Here is a 14,684-nt window from a genome sequence, read left to right as displayed (position 1 = left end):
AACACTGTTGTAGGATTAGTTCAACTAAAGCCCAAATGTATAGCCTTTCAAAGTAAACTCATGTGTATACAGACTGTCAATGCATACCCATTATGACAACGTGCACAACAAGTGGCTCAGCAAACTCTCCATGAGTTATAACCCACATACACATTGTTTAATCAGGTACTTTCTAATCTCCACGTACAATCTCTCATCCACATAGGCATCCACTGTTGTTGTTTGATGGCATTTTGGCCTCTTTTGTTTATTTGTTTTATTCTTCGACTACCTGAATCAGCAATCCTGGGGCACTGTTGCCACCTTGTGGACCAACTTATTATTGCACAAAAAAAGTGTACAGAGTAGGCTATGAATGGAAAAATCGGGCTGTAGTATTCGCGAAATGTGCTGATGGCGAGTCTGTCAGTCTGTGTTCTGTTCACTAACCGCTAAATCTGCGATCAAACCTACTCAGTGATTAACTGTAATAAATCCAAACTTGAATCTCGACTATTGTTTGCCATTGTGGTTGAATAAATCAATCATAGCGTCAGTTCTGGCAGGTCACGTTAGACAAGCTCACATCAGCTGATTCACGTCTACCTATAGGAATAAAAGCCTATCAAAGCATCCCTATATAAGGTCCATTTAGTATTATCAACAGCTTTATAATTGTGCCATTTACCCTCCTACATTCCCAACTCCTCCTTTCGTCCAGTCAGGATTTGGCCTTCTGATATTCCTCTTCGAATGAGACTCATTATTATGTTGTTACATTGAATTATTGTCATTATGAACATTAAAGGGGTCATATAATGCAATTTTTGTACATATTAATATAAATCTTTAGGGTCTAAATGAAAACTTTGTAATATACTTTTATTAAAACTTCTCATTAGTATTTTAAGAAAACACTCATTTTTATCTGGTCAAAAACAGCTCTGTTTTCAGCACGCCATTTCAGTGCAGACAAATGCATATTTGTCTGTTATGATTGTGAGATCTCTCAGCTCAATTTCTCACAAATGTGTCCGGTCAGATTTTCTCACAAATGCTAATGAGTAACTTCTCTTTTAAAACAGTAGATGGCGCTAAAATAGGGGATTGATTGAGCAGTCTCTCTAGAGAAGAAATGATTTGAAACGTGCTTGCCTTTGCCTACAGTTGAGGTAAAAGTTTCTGTCTTACTTTATTTACTTAATTGAAAATGTTTTTTGGGCATTCGCGGGCCATTCCAAACCTCCCTACCTTCCCTTCCCAGACATCCCAACCTGCAAGAATTAATTTCCGGGAGGTATATCTCGGTGACAGGATTGTGGGGATGAGGGAGAGCTAGCTTTCGCGTTCGCGGGGCACACTCGCAAGGTCTCTCCCTCTCTACAGTGCACGGCTGCACTCTCAGCGCTAAATATGTATGCACGCAGTGTGTTCTATCTCGCTTTAGATTCTGGGAGATTTTAACTAATTTGCGGGCATCAGGGAGACGCTATCAATATGCGGAAGATTCACGGAACTTCCGGGAGACATGGGATGTCTGCCTTCCCTCCCTGCTGGACGCGAACTATTACAAATGCGTGAAATGCACGTAGGCCTACGGTGGTTGAGCTAAAATAGGGGATTGATTTAGCGCTAGTCTCCCTGGAGAAGCACTGATTTGAAACGTGCTTGCCTTTGCCTACAGCTGAGGAAAAGGTTTCTGTCTTACTTTATTTATAATAAACATTGTGAGGTTTTTTTTTGCAAAATGTTTTTTGGGCATTCGCGGGCCATTCCAAACCTCCCTTCCTTCACTTCCCTCCCCGCTGAACGCAAACTATTACAAATGTGTGAAATGCGCATAGGCCTACGGTGGTTGAATGCGGTAAAGTTAGGTTCGGTATTTCCCTTTACACTGTTCTGTGATCGGCAGTCTTAAAATATATCAATAGCAGGATTACTTTTAACAGTATGTAACCATTGTATATCGACATGCAATATTAATTAAAAATCATGCATATTTATACATGAGAATGCTTTGACGGGAACGTCTGGCAATTCCACCAACTGCATTAAACGTAGCCTATAATTTATCAGTTTAAAGTAGGCTACTTTTAACATTTAAAAACACAGACATTTGCAAATTCCAAAGCTCGTAAAAGGTTACTATTGGTAAGACTGACTTACTACAGGTGAAATTGGGCTAATACCCCCCTCATGTATTTACAGTTGGTCACACAATTATTTTTATATTTTTATTTTTATAAAAGGTTTTTGGTGACTTACTACAGGTGAGATTTTGTGTTATTCACCTGTAGTAAGTCAAGCCAGGATAGGAACGTACTACAAGCATGCTATAGCCAGCCATGAGGTCACCGAGGTCTGGACCTCTTTATTTTTTAGTGGTGTGTATAATAAAGGGTGTGAAATTATTGCAGCAGGGATGCAAATAGTTATTACTGATTTTTTTTTTTCAGGAGCAGCTTCTTAGCAAAACCAGCTTTATACTGACCCTCGTTTATAGACGCTTTCAGCAGTGACAACATAAACAAATGGTACTGCGCATGTGCATTAATCTGGCCCAAACTTAACTTCCGGCAGACTTGCGGAGACAATCCATAACAAGTAAATAACCTAGTAGCTTGTATTTCTTGCCAGTCAAAGAAAATAAATGTTACCTGGCCAAACTGAAATGTGACACTACCAGACACGTTGAACAAAAATTGGAGACAAGATGTTTTTCTACCGACGTGTCTGATTTACCGCAGTGTTAAAAAAACTGTGGCGAGCGCAACGGCGGGGTTTGATAAGGTTAGCATAGCTCTCCTTATTAGCTAGGCTTCTTACATGCTTGCATTGCTAACCTTTTTTTTAAGGTGGGTCTCCACATTGACAGCATGTTGGATGGATCTGTGCAGCGCTGTTTATGATACTACTAACCATTCAATACACAGACTGGTCCGCTGTCAATGTGTTTGCGGGAGAGAGAGAGAGAGAGAGAGAGAGAGAGAGAGAGAGAAAGAGAGAGAGATAGCGTGTAAATATGCGCTGCAAGCAACTCTGCAGTCAATTACAACTTTTCCCATCTTAAATTGTTAAAAACACGGAAATCAATATGTGGCGGTCAGCACTGATAATGTGGTGGGCTGCCACTAATAAATGTATTGGAAACACTGTACCGGTTATCACTCAGATAAACATAGGCTATACCGCCGTCTCCCTCATAGAAAACCTTGACATTTTTATTTTTAAAAATTGCGTTTGCTCCCTAGGTCAACAACCTGCTCATCACCTTAACTTTCACTGCATTTGTAGTCAATGCCATATTATCCAGTAAACACCAATAAACGAACAGAACGGAAGTTAACTTTGGGCCAGCTCATCACCATGGCAACGCGTCTGATGAAAGCGTCTATATAAAGCAGTCGGGTGAGAAGTGATTTGCGCAAACATAAACGCATTGACGTTGCTTGTAGGGAATTTTCCCTTCAAAAACAAAATTTAGCCACTGCGTCTTGGTTAAGAACAGAACACCACAATCCCTTAGAGGCTATTCTGCTCCATTGTATAAACAATGGCAGACTATGATGACAGCTTGCTCAGGGCGAGGGTTGGTCTGTGTTGAAACGCTACTGTCAATCAAAATCGTGGGAGGGGTATCCGACCGTGTGACGTCAAACAGACGAACGGCTCGAGTTGATGCAGGGGAAAACATAGGAGAGAAAAACAAAAACAATGGGGGGATTTTTATCTTTATATGATGGTTGTGTACAGGCACTGGCAACATACATTTTTGTACAATCAACTTGTAAAAGTGCATGTACCATTATATGACCCCTTTAAATGATATCGCAATACATTTATGTTGGTTCTGTTCCGTTTACCCTGGGAGTTTTCACTGCTCTCTCTGCTTGATCCATGCTGGGCTGCATAGAAGGGCAGTGAGTTCTTGGTCAGAACAAAACCATACCACCATTTAAAATGGAATATGCTAAATTGTCAGTAACCTTTGACGATAGTGGTCCTGACAGAAATGCACTTATGCAACCTAACATTTGGAATTATTTGAATTATTTTTGGAATTACTATTAGGAATTTCATTGTTTAAATTTTTTTTAACCAATTTTCATAATGTAGAGAGTGTTCATTTATATGATAAATAGCCTATAATAAATCAGAATACTAGATGAGGGAAAATAAAAATGGTAAAATGCGTATGAGTTTTTTTTGTGTGTGTGCTTTTATTATAGGTGAAAGTGCAATAATTCTGATAAACTGTAAATATACGTTTCTGAAACAACAACAATTGTTGTGATTATAATTTTGAGCAAAATTATTTAGATTATCAATTTAACCATTATGCAGCTTGACGAAAATGTAGACTAAAATGCCCAGACATTTACCCAAGCTTCACAGACCAGGCTTAAAGTCCGTGCTGTAAGAAAAATGAAGTGGACGTCGAAGATCTTAAAAATGAAGTTTATTTACAGAATAGCAGTGGCAAGGCACACGAAGCACCTTGGGTTCACCGGCGTCAGAATGAACCCCGAACTCATCCCAGCGCAAACATTTTATACAGTATTACATCTGTTTTCCCCCTCAGCATGTAAATGAAGCTTTCTCTTAAATGTAAATCAAGACAAACAGATTCGTCTTCTCTATCAGCGTGGAGCTGAAACTCTGTCTTTAAATCTAAATTGAAGAGAACGATACAAGTGGTGCCTCCGTGTCTATGTCTTTGTTATTCCAAACTCTGTCTTTAAATGTAAATCGAAGAGAACGATACAAGTGTTAGAGTGATATGGTCAAATGTTTAAAGGTGATAATATCTCTCAGAAACTCCCTAATCAAGATGGTTCTTGAATACCTGCTGTCCTTCCCACACTATAGGTGATGTGATTATTTTAACATTGTAAGGAATTGATTCTATGATAAATAAGCTATTTTAAGTGAAGGAACCTTTAAATATAATCTATATTGGAGTGGAAGTTGGATCGGAGCAGACTATAATTTCTTACAGTCCCCCCTATGATGCTCTTGGCCACAAGTAGCATCACATCCACTCCCTTTTCCTAAATAACACCTCCCTTTCCTGTTGGGCAGGTGCCCAGTGGCGGTGCCACCCTGGCTTAGGTTGCCCCCCTATGGCCATCGGAGAAGTCTTACCCGTCATAGGAATGACACCTCATGCACACTGGTTACAGCTCTACTTCACTTGAGCAGACTTATCATAGTTTGTGTTAAGAAATTATTATTATTATTTTTTTTTTGGAAAAGTATTTCTTGGGTTTGAGAAAGGTAATCGAGAACCATCACATCCAACGGGAACGTACAATATTGATCATAGAATTATCTTCAACCTGACGTTTCAACATGGAACACATACAACATAACCTAACGCACTGACCGATAATAAGAATAATACATACACAAACAGCAGTTTTAAAGGTTACATTTCAAAGTAAACCAGTATAGGCAATAGCCAAGTCTCCATCATGAATTTGTTTTTGTCAAAACTCAAACAATCAACAATATAGTGTGTTTTGTGTGTTTGTGTGTGTGTATATGTGGTTTTTCATTTATACCAGCAGCCCACCCCGCCCGCCGCCACCCATTTGCGAAAAATTTTCAAAACTTGTGTGATATTCCTTTAAAGTTCTGTCTTAATAGATTTGATTATTATTATTTTATAAATTACATTTTACTATGCAATTTCTTTCATAATTCCATTGAGTTACTTTATTTATCACTATAAACTGTTTTAAATTAAAGACATTTGAGCTTCTGTGTGTTTTAATAAACTATTATTAATATCATTAGGCCTACTTGAAGTAGGCCTATACTCTACTGTGCAATAGTAATATGTTTCTTTTAAACTTTGATTTTGACAGGTTGCATGAAGCAGGGGCGTCACTAGGATTTTGATCATCACTTAGGATTTTTTCTAAAAAAAAAATAAAACAAAGGTGACACTTTAGTTTAGGATCTAATGCTCACTATTAACCAGTTTCATTACATGCAAAGGCAGAATTTTATAATCACTGTTGTCCCAAATGTGAGGTAGGTTAGACGACTCTGGGTTTCTGCTTGGTTGCGCCGGGCCTCCTCCGCTTGGAGCCGTAGAGTTGCCGTCTCCTGTTCCAGGTCGGTGGCAGTTCTCTCGTGAAGGCGGGCTTGTGCGACCAGTGTATGGGCCAGCTTTCCCACGATTCGGGCCCATTCTTTGTGGCTGTAGCTCTGCGTTGGGTCCTGCCTTATCAGCGTGTCCAGTTCGGTGTCCAGCTGTTCCTGGCTCCGGGGCTCAGCGTCGCTGTCGTCCTTGGGCAGGAAAGCAGCGGTCATGGCGGTCAGCCATGTCTCGAGGCTGTCCCAGTGGGCTGCCGGGTGGGGAGACTGGGACATACTGGCTTACTGTAGGCGAGAGGAGCACAACACACACACAAAGACCAAATGCAAGTTTGTTCAACAATTTAGGCGCTATCCCTTTGATACGGACGATGCCGTTTATGGGAATTTTGGCTAACTGATGGAGACAGTTAGACGTGAGAGAGACAAATTGTTTAGGTCAGCGCAGGGCCTAAATAAAGATTTGACAGGGCCGGAGCCAGTGGGTCACTGCTGCCACTGACGGCTCGGCTGTCAGTCTGTAATTTAGCTTTCCTGGGGTGTCTCTGTAGGCTGTGTCTCTGGGTGACCTGAAAGGCACAGTTCACACAGAACAGAGAGCAGAAGAAAAAAAACAGCAAGGTAAGAGAAAACTTAAATGGGGTTAGGCACTGGGACTAACGGGTCTGTGGATACAGAGAAGGATTACAGTTGAGAAAGTGTTACGGGGACTAAGAAGGCTTGTGCCGGCTATGTGTGTTTTCTGAGGCACGGATCGGTAGCACTTAGATGACAAGGGAGAATATCTAATATTCTTGTGGCCTATGCTAAGTGAATGATCTGTATTTCTTTACCTTATTTCAGCTTGCCTGGGGTGACACGAAATCACTCCTGAATGGAACCAATGGTGAGGAAAATTCCCCCGTCGCTCCAGACACTCAACTGAGGTGTCCGCGGGCCTTTCCTGTGTGTCTACTACGGTGCGCCCGCTCAAACAACTTCGACTTTTAACACGACCTGGCAATTCCGAGAATGTCACCTGCTTACGACACTGCAAAAAGGGTGTCCTCCCAGAACCTCCCTTTCGGGGTGGCCCCTCTTTAGGCCCCGGTTTGTGAGGATGTTCCGAAAATGCCTTGTGTCGCAGCGTGAGTGACCCCTCTTTGTGGAATTTACCAGATTGCTGATGTCTTGTTGCGTGCCGCACCAATGGACAGAGACAGGAGGGTCCGAGACTCACCCACAGCTAGCGCTGGTTACGCCGGTAGGAAAAATCCGTCCACTGGAGACCAACCAGGGATGAAGATCAGATCACCACACACAAGAGAATGTTCCCTGTAAAATACTGAAATGTGGCAGAAAAAGGGCTCTAAAATTAATTAAAGTTGACCTTGTTTGAACCAAATTGAGTATTTGTGGGGTATAAAATACAAAATCTTACTACCTAGGGGCAAAGAAGAAAACACAAAAAGGGAATTATGACAATGTTGCAAACTATCAGAATACCCTAGAGAGAGAGAGAGTCAGAGAGTGGGGCAGGAGACACAGGAGTACACAGGCGCAGTGGCGGGTTTGGGCCACCAGAGGGCGTGTTCTCTGTGGTCAGCCTGGTAGAAAAGACAAACTTAATTGAAATTGCAATTCAAAGATTTTAAATTAAATTCAAACAAGCGTGTGCAGAGATGTTACGTAATCCCTAAGGCAATGTGATAGGGTATCACAGGCTGAAGGGAAGAAAAGGAAAAGGGAGAAAACAAATGAATGAACGTAAAAATTAATTAATTTTTTTTCAAAAAAAATTAATTAATAAAAAAATTATTAAAGAAAAATTAATAAGCGTTATCAATTCACAAAACTAATAACAGTTATTGATCTATTGAAAACAAATCAACAAAAGTTATCAATTCCTTGAGACGAATTAACAAACCAATCAATTTATCAGAAAGGAGAAAAAGTAATCTATTAATAAGACTTATTGATCTACCCGAGGGAGAAATCAATAACCTTATTTGGAGGGAAACGAAATTAAGTGGAAATGCCCATAACACAATGCATGAGATTAAATGAGAATTTAATTCAGGTTTATCTTCTTACGTTTTCTCAAAACCAAATCTGAATGAGACTATGAAAATTAACGGATGGGTATCACTCTCAATGCCAATCAGCTTGTTGTAAGTTGACACAGAATGAGCCCAACTGAAAATAGAATGAAATCTCAAACAGAACGCGAGGAGAGGCGAGCGTCGCGATCGCTTCAACTATGAAAGTTAACAATGACTGGGAAGGAAAATTCAGGAAAACAAGACCTATTCAACAAATGTCCACGCGATGGCGCTATTTTGCTCACGTCGATGAAAAGGGGTCTGACCGTAATTTGAAACTCTGAGGCGCTAGGCTGCGCTCTAGCGTTGAGGAGTAGAATTACAATCAGAACCACTTCATTGTCCCTTCTGGGGCGCGCGCAAAATTTGAATGCATGCAATAAAATCCAGGCGGATTTTTCTCGTGCTATTTTCACGGGTGCGTGAGGCAGAAATGATTTTACTGCACTTACACGTACACTTATCACAGGAATTTACGTCTGTGGCTTAACTCCAAACACATTAATCACTTAGCACTTAATGATTGATATGTTCTGCTTTAACATTTGGTTAGCTAAATCAAAAGTTAAAACTCGGAGTGTTTCGTTAACCAAACGAATTTAATTCAGGCCTCGGCTAGGAAGATTAAAGGAACATTGCTTTACTCTTTCCTCTTTCGTCCTGACAAAAGAATCTCGTTTTGAACAGGCGAGTCGAAAGAATATCTTTAACATGTACACTGTCACGGATCCATCTGCGTCAGCACCAGATACCTTCACTCCGCCTACTCGTTCCGGTTCCCCTGACTACTAATCATCACCACCTGTCGTCACCACCTGCCATCACTCATCCGGACTATCATCCACTCTATATATACTCACCTCATTCAGTCACTCACTGTCTGGTCTCGTCTCTACCACGATTACAGACTCTCTATCGCTATCTCACGTTCCTGATTCTACTTACCTGCATCGTATCTCCAGCCCGTCAGTCTCCCGTCTGTTCCTGTCCTTGGTCCCCGTCTGCTGCCAGTTCTCTCCAGTCTCCAGCTCCGCTGTTCCGGTCAGCTCTCCATTCTCCCGCTCCTGTTCAGATAAGGAAAACATCATCAGACTGTTTATACCCTCTCCAACTTCAACTACCACGCTACTTACCATTCAGTGACTGTTATTCAATAAACCTTGTTCATACTCACCCGTCTGTGCCATTCTGTTCTGTGACAGAAGACCAGACCAACCTAAACATGCTTCAACCTACGCCCACAACCACCACGGACACGAGTTCCCCACCGACAGCATCCCTTCCCCGGACTAGTGCATCTGTGCTCGCTACTTCCACCGTAGCCTTTTCCTCTGCCTCTGCCTCTGTATGTCCCATGGCCCAACCAGCGCCCTTCTCTGGCGAGGAGGAGGAGTGCAGCGGCTTCCTTCTGCAGTGCGAGCTCTACATGCGAATGATTCCATCTTCGTTCCCCACTGAAGAATCGAAGGTCGCTTTCTTCATTTCCCTTCTCCGTGGTCGGGCTCTTCAATGGGCTCATGCCCTATGGAAAGATCGTGGGCCCGTCACCAGAACCTTCGCCTCATTCTCCACTCACTTCCTGGAAGTGTTTTCACAATCTGTGCACTCGATCTCCGTGCAAGATCAGCAGTTTCGTTTGAAGCAAGGGAGATCATCAGTGGCTGCATATGCTCTGCAGTTCCGGACCCTCGCCGCTACGCTGGGATGGAATGAGTCTGCCCTCATCACCGCATACCGCCACGGTCTGAATCCCGACATTCGCCTTCAGTTAGCCATCTACGATGACACAGTGGGTATCGAGAGCATCATACAGCGGTCCATCCGCATCGATCAACGCCGCACTGCTTGCCAGCTAGATAGCCCTGCACCTCCGCCTCCTCGCCCATCTGCCGCTTACAGTTCTCCAGCACCAGAGCCGATGGAGATCGGGTCTGCACGCCTACCGATCTCCGAGCGCAATCGCCGTATAACCAACGGACTATGTCTGTATTGCGGGGTTGCTGGTCATATGTTAGCCACCTGTCCCATTCGTCCACCTCGACCCGCAGTGAGTACTGTTCAGTTACCCCTATCCATATCGAATATGAAGTATACATCTGCCACTATCACTTATATGAACCGTTCCCTTCCAGTTCAAGCGCTAATTGACTCCGGATCCGCCGGTAACTTCATCTCACTCACCACTCTCCATCGGCTCCAAACGAAGCAACGTACCATCCCTCACACCCTTCACGTTCAGTCCATCGTCGGAAAACCTCTTGGCCGTGGCCGGATTGGACACCGCAGCCCGGATCTAGGGCTAGAGATCGGCTGGCTTCACAAGGAGGCTATTTCCTTTCTGGTGCTGGAGGGCTCGACGGCCGAGATCATCCTGGGACGCCCTTGGTTAGAACTTCATTCACCACATATCCAATGGTCTACCGGTGAGGTCATACAGTGGGGTGAAGAATGCCATCATCATTGTCTGCCTGCCATTTCCAAGCCCATTATCCGTCCAGCCGCTCCGGTTCAGAAAATCTCTCTCTCCGCCACCTCCGTGGAGGGCTCCTCTACCGTGTCCCTCCCGGAAATTCCTCCTCCTTACCGTGCGTTCCAGGAGATCTTTGATAAACAGCTGGCAACCACCTTACCACCTCATCGGCCATGGGACTGTGCGATCGACCTGCTGCCTGGGGCGGTCCTACCGCGAGGTAAGATCTATTCTCTGTCCATCCCGGAGCAGAAGGCCATGGAGGAGTACATCCAGGAAGCCTTAAGTCAAGGATTTATTCGACCATCCACGTCCCCTGCCGCATCAAGTTTCTTCTTCGTGGGCAAGAAGGACGGAGGCTTGCGCCCCTGCATCGATTATCGTATTCTCAATCAATCCACCGTAAAATACCGCTATCCCCTTCCTCTGGTCCCCGCCGCTCTGGAACAACTCCGTGGGGCTACTGTCTACTCCAAGCTCGATCTCCGGAGCGCGTACAATCTCATCCGCATCCGTGAAGGTGACGAATGGAAGACAGCTTTCATTACTCCTGCGGGGCACTACGAGTACCTCGTCATGCCCTTCGGATTGTCCAACGCACCCGCCGTGTTCCAGGGGTTCATGAACGAGATCTTCAGAGACTTACTACACCAATTTGTCATCATCTATATCGATGATATCCTCATATACTCTCCAGATCTACCCACTCATATCCGCCATGTCCAAACCGTACTCCAACGCCTCAGAGACCATCAACTCTTCCTGAAACTAGAAAAGTGCGAATTCCACCGAGACACCGTTCAGTTCCTGGGCTACCTCATCACTCCCCGCGGTATAACCATGGACCAGAGGAAGGTGGATGCCGTTAACAACTGGCCACAACCCACCTCTCGGAAAGACCTTCAACGGTTTCTTGGGTTTGCTAACTTCTATCGCCGCTTCATCAAAAACTTCAGTCAGACATGCTGCCCTCTCACTAATCTCCTCAAGGGCGGGGCCAAGTCTCTGTCCTGGAACACCGACTCCACACGGGCGTTTGACAGCTTGAAACGGGCCTTCAGTTCCGCTCCTACCCTCTCCCTTCCCAATGCAGCTCTACCCTTCATCGTGGAAGTGGATGCCTCCACCTCTGGGGTAGGAGCGGTTCTTTCCCAGCAGCAGGGGACTCCATTGCAACTCCATCCATGTGCCTTCTATTCCAAGAAACTGTCCCCGGCGGAGCAGAATTATGATATCGGCAACCGAGAGCTGCTAGCAATCAAACTGGCCTTAGAGGAATGGAGACACTGGCTGGAGGGGGCTCAACACCCGTTTACAGTTATCACGGACCACCGGAACCTCGAATACCTCCGGGAGGCTAGAAGACTCAACCCCCGCCAAGCTCGCTGGGCCCTCTTCTTCACCCGCTTCAACTTCTCCGTCACCTACCGTCCTGGACACAAAAATGTAAAAGCAGACGCACTATCACGACAGTTTCAGCCCAATTCTCCTCCTCTCAGTCCCGAGACCATCCTCCCTCCAGCCATCGTCGTAAGCCCCATTCAGTGGAGTCTGGACGATCACATTACCGACGCCACCCAAGCCGAACCTGCTCCGCCGGGAGGTCCAGAGGGGCGGGTTTACGTCCCGACTCGCCTACGCCTGTCCCTCATGGACTCAGTACATACCTCCCCGGGCTCTGGACACCCAGGCAGCCAAGGAACTCTCTCGCTCGTCCAACAACGTTACTGGTGGCCGGGTATGGCCCAGGATGTCTCCCGATACGTCAGGGGATGCTCAGTCTGTGCCATGGCCAAGGTTCCCCGTCATCTTCCTGAAGGCAAACTCACTCCCCTACCAATTCCCACTCGACTCTGGTCCCATCTGGGGGTCGACTTTGTCACCGACCTTCCCCGTTCCCACAATCACACCTGTATTCTTGTGGTAGTCGACCGATTCTCCAAGGCATGCAAACTCATTCCTCTCCCCGGGCTCCCTACTGCCTTTGAGACCGCTGAAGCCCTATTCCAGTACGTCTTCAGAAACTTTGGAATCCCCGAGGACGTCGTATCTGACAGAGGTCCACAATTTATCTCCCGTGTGTGGAAGGCCTTCTTCAATCTCCTGGGCGTTTCCGTCAGCCTTACGTCAGGATACCACCCCCAGTCCAACGGCCAGACTGAGCGGAAGATCCAGGAAATCGGGAGATATTTACGGTCATACTGCCACGACCATCAGGACTGCTGGAGCCGCTACCTGCCGTGGGCCGAGTATGCACAAAACTCTCTCCGTCAATCCACCACAGGGCTCACACCCTTCCAGTGCATACTCGGGTACCAACCTCCACTGTTTCCCTGGTCCGGTGAACCGTCAGATGTTCCAGCAGTCCACCACTGGTTCCAGACGAGCGAGAGGGTCTGGGACTCAGCCCATACTCACCTCCAGCGGGCTGTCCGCAGACCCAAGACCCAGGCGGATGTTCGACGTGCCTCAACTCCCCAATACCATCCGGGTCAACTGGTCTGGCTCTCCACCCGGGACATCCGTCTCCGACAGCCCTGTCGTAAGCTGAGTCCCAGATACATCGGTCCGTTCGCCATACAGAGGCAGATCAACCCCGTCACCTACCGACTCACTCTTCCTGCTCACTACCGCATCGCACCTACATTCCATGTCTCCCTCCTCAAGCCCTATACTAATCCTCTCACTCCTTCCTCCCCAGGGTCTGGTGCTGCGGACGTGCCCCCTCCTCCTGTGGATCCGGAGGACGATAACATCTACCAAGTGCGAGAAATCCTCGACTCCCGGCGACGGGGCGGTCTTCTGGAATACCTCGTCGACTGGGAAGGATTTGGGGTGGAAGAGAGATGTTGGGTTCAGCGGGAGGACATTCTTGATCCCACCCTACTCCAGGACTTCCATTCGGCCCATCCAGGTCGTCCTGCACCCAGGGGCCGTGGCCGTCCCGTCGTCGGTCCCGCCCGCCAGCTGGAGCTGGCCGTGGGGGGGGGGGTACTGTCACGGATCCATCTGCGTCAGCACCAGATACCTTCACTCCGCCTACTCGTTCCGGTTCCCCTGACTACTAATCATCACCACCTGTCGTCACCACCTGCCATCACTCATCCGGACTATCATCCACTCTATATATACTCACCTCATTCAGTCACTCACTGTCTGGTCTCGTCTCTACCACGATTACAGACTCTCTATCGCTATCTCACGTTCCTGATTCTACTTACCTGCATCGTATCTCCAGCCCGTCAGTCTCCCGTCTGTTCCTGTCCTTGGTCCCCGTCTGCTGCCAGTTCTCTCCAGTCTCCAGCTCCGCTGTTCCGGTCAGCTCTCCATTCTCCCGCTCCTGTTCAGATAAGGAAAACATCATCAGACTGTTTATACCCTCTCCAACTTCAACTACCACGCTACTTACCATTCAGTGACTGTTATTCAATAAACCTTGTTCATACTCACCCGTCTGTGCCATTCTGTTCTGTGACATACACGTCTGTACAGGTAAATATTACTTTCGTCACAAACTACAGTTTAACCTTAAACACTTAACAGTGAATATCAGTATTCTGAACTGCAAATAATCCACGACTAAAACGTTAAGCACATTCAATCATGCAATTGCGGAGTTGAGATACTATAGATTCTCAACGTGCGGCGGCGCCCACTTGAGTCAAGATGCGGCGGCGCGCGGTCGCGTGTCTCAACCAAACAGCAAAATATACAAAAATTTGTCACTGCATTAATTTCACACACAACAAAGCTTAAAATATGCCCGCATTCTTCACCATTAATCCTGTAAAGAATCTCGGCTTAAGGTTTATAGCTCAATTTGAATTCAGGGGAAGAATATTCCAAATTAATGATCTGGATCAGCAACTTATAGAATATTCGTTAAACCGAGTTTCTCACATAAATTAAATCACCCTAAGAGGGGTGTTTCACAACACACGTCTGCTTCAGGTATATATGACGAAATTAAACACAACGAATTATGATTAATTTGGAGCATATATTTTCCACAGATTGGGGCTGTTTGATCTTTAAGACAACAAGGATTA

At 45.6% G+C, this 14,684-nt stretch overlaps 1 protein-coding gene across 1 annotated transcript in view; it reads left to right on the top strand.

Moving 5' to 3' along the window:
* Positions 1 to 7,410, top strand: part of snap47 (synaptosome associated protein 47) — a 253,313-nt gene extending 245,903 nt beyond the window's left edge. Inside the window, exon 6 of the mRNA XM_089130959.1 lies at positions 6,928 to 7,410. The gene's annotated coding sequence lies outside the window, so the exon portion shown is untranslated. The remainder of the gene's footprint in view (positions 1 to 6,927) is intronic.
* Positions 7,411 to 14,684: the final 7,274 nt, after the last annotated feature.

Source organism: Pimephales promelas, chromosome 5 (genome assembly GCF_988280905.1).
Source record: "Pimephales promelas chromosome 5, fPimPro1.hap1.1, whole genome shotgun sequence".
In the NCBI taxonomy this organism is placed as follows: domain Eukaryota; kingdom Metazoa; phylum Chordata; class Actinopteri; order Cypriniformes; family Leuciscidae; genus Pimephales; species Pimephales promelas.
Note: the sequence above shows the minus strand (reverse complement) of the source record. Positions and strands in the feature narration are given on the sequence as shown.